Raw genomic sequence first — 2,777 nt, forward strand, 5'->3', positions numbered from 1 at the left:
TGCGTAGGGGAGCCCCACACACAAAGAGTGCACCCCTCAAGGGGAGCTGCCCTGCACGAAAAATACAGCCTGCCCAGGAGTGGCGCCACACACACGGAGAGCTGATGCAGCAAAATGACACAACAAAAAGAAACACAGATTCCCAGTGCCTCCTGACAAGAATACAAGCTTACACAGAAGAACACACAGAATGGACACAAAGAGCAGACAATGGGGGGGAAGGGAGAATAAATCTTTAAAAAAAATAGAACATTAACAAATGATGATGTCAGGATTCTAGGAATTAAATATCCCTTTATTGTAATACAAGTCCAACCTTTTGAGAGTCTGTTCTTGGACACCTCCGATTGTACAAATAACACTGCAAATTGCCATCTCCTATTCCAAACTTGAGTTTTCCCAAGAATGTCTTATTTTCCATCAAATCAAGTGCATTGAACACATAAAATCCTTACAATTTGGCTATAATGAGTACATCACGTACGAGGTCCAGGAAGGGTGTCTCTGTGTGAATGTTGTAGGAGTATGGGGCTTTGAGGCTCTTGTGAACAAAGTGATGCATGACTGTTGAAGTGTAGAAGCTCAGGAAATCAGTCAATTTACACTTGAGCTCTCCACTACAAAGGTGTTGATAATGTGCTCCTGGGAGAGGACCAGTGGGCCACTTCCTCTTCAACCATCACTGGGGCCAGACAGACTGCTCCAGGTAACGGTTGATTAATTCTCTATCTGCTTTGATATATTTTGGTTCCACTGGTCTCAGACCTAAAGTCTTTGTAACATCTGGCAGTCTGTACAGATTCATGGTTCTCTGTAAAGTCATATTTCCACTCAGATGAGAACATTTCACTTCTATCAATTTTCTGGGGTTTAGGAATCGATGTCAGCATCAGTGCACGGCTACAGGCTTCAGGAGAACGACGCTGGCTGTATAGACCATCAGGAAGAGCCCCTCCACGTTCACCCTCCTGGTGATTTCTCGAATCAGCACGGGGGTAACAATTTCTTGTGAACACAAATAAAGTTAATTTCTACCATCTTCTTCACACTGTCATAAATCCACGTGATTGCTGGGATCACACTTATGATCCTGACCAGTTGTTTTTTTTTTAAATTTATTCCTCCCCCCTTGTTTTGTGCTTGCTGTCTGCTCTCCGTATCCATTTGCTGTGTGTTCTCTGTGTCTACTTGTCTTCTCTTCTCGTCTTCTCTATAGGAGGCACCAGAACGGATCCTAGGACCTCCGATGTGGGTAAGAGGCACTCAATCACTTGAGCTCCCTGGTTTGTTGTGTCTCTCATTGTCTCTCCTCTTTGTCTCTTTTGTTGCACCAGCTCACCGCGCAGGCCAGCTTGCCTTCACCAAGAGGCCCGGGAAACGAACCAGGACCTCCCATGTGGTAGTCGGGAGCCTAATAGCTTGAGCTACATCTTCTTCCCCAACCAGATTTTTATTTGAAGACATACTGACTCAGCAGTGCCACTGGAGGAACCAGTCCGGGGCACAGAGCCCACAGCAGGAACTTGGGCGAGTCATTGAACCAGAACATGATGCCATGTCTTCCATGTAGTTTTCATTTGACAGTGTGTAGAACTCCTTGAGCACTTCAGCATTACTCAGATCTAACGTGTCTCACATAAAACGCTGTGGCAAAGAATATGGTTCCTGCCATACGTTGTCTTTATCTGATTCAATGACACTGTGAGATAGGATTACTTCATTTAGTTTGGGCACCAGCTTCATTTAGTTTGGGCATCAGATACCCAGAACTGGTATCTGTGTCCCACAGCCTCCTTGATGTTCCTGGTGGGGCCCTGGCATGCGGGGAGCACCTCCATTGCCCTCCGAATGCCCTTCAGCTTCTGCGTTGGGATGGCAGGGCTTTTGGAAGGCTGCTAGATTTTAATCTCTGGGAATCAGATGCAGAATCTCACTTGGTGCCCTGGAATGTGGTTTCTCCTTTTTTCTCTTCTGTTTCTTCTTTTCTTTTTGGTTCCCAAATCCCCTCCAGGACTTCTGGGACTTTGCCTCAGCAACAAGCAGCCGAGGGTAGGTTGAGAAATGCTGAAGTCCTGCTCCTCCGGGGAAACAATTTCTTTGCTGAGAGCTGGGATAGAGGGAGCCCTGTATTCCTGGCTGCAGCAGTCTGGACTAGAGTCTCCACCTCGCTGAGCCTCTGGCAGGCCACATCTACTCCTCATTGTCCATGTGGACCCGGACGTGCCCTGGTGGCCCAGCTCTGCTGACTGGAGGCCTATTCGCCGTCCTCTGCCATCTCATGGTGGGGCCAGCAGGCGGTGGGGAGGGGAGGAGCTAGACTGGCTTTTGTTACCGTACTGGGCCCAGGATAGTATTGTATTTTGTACCAGAAGGGGTTACAGTCAACAAATACTCAATGTTGGAAATTTGGGATAGATTATGGGATTCTTAACCAAGGTTCCACAGGTTCATGGAAAGATTTCAGGGGGTCTTTGAACTAGAATTGAAAAATTTAAAAAAATCATTCTTGTGGGGACGTGTTGGTGCCAGCGTGATATATTTATTAAATGAAACATAGTATAGTGTGTACTTAGTAAGGGATCCATGTTTGTTCACCTGACTGGCAAAGGGGTGAATGGAACAAAAAAGTTTAAGAACCCCTGAATCTGGATAGATTTAAAGGCAATGATATTCCCATATCCAGGAGAAAATGAGACATTGGTAGTTCCTGGTAAGCAGTAACCTTTACTTGGGTTATGTGTGTTCACCTGGAATGAATTAATTACCAAAGCCAAATT

General features: G+C 46.0%; 1 pseudogene; it reads right to left on the bottom strand.

Annotated features, from left to right (window-relative positions):
• Window positions 1-295: 295 nt before the first annotated feature.
• LOC139440013 (glycylpeptide N-tetradecanoyltransferase 2 pseudogene) lies at window positions 296-2,201 on the bottom strand (annotated as a pseudogene).
• Between the last annotated feature and the right edge of the window lie 576 nt (window positions 2,202-2,777).

This window comes from Dasypus novemcinctus, chromosome 2, assembly GCF_030445035.2.
Source record: "Dasypus novemcinctus isolate mDasNov1 chromosome 2, mDasNov1.1.hap2, whole genome shotgun sequence".
Taxonomy (NCBI): Eukaryota; Metazoa; Chordata; class Mammalia; order Cingulata; family Dasypodidae; genus Dasypus; species Dasypus novemcinctus.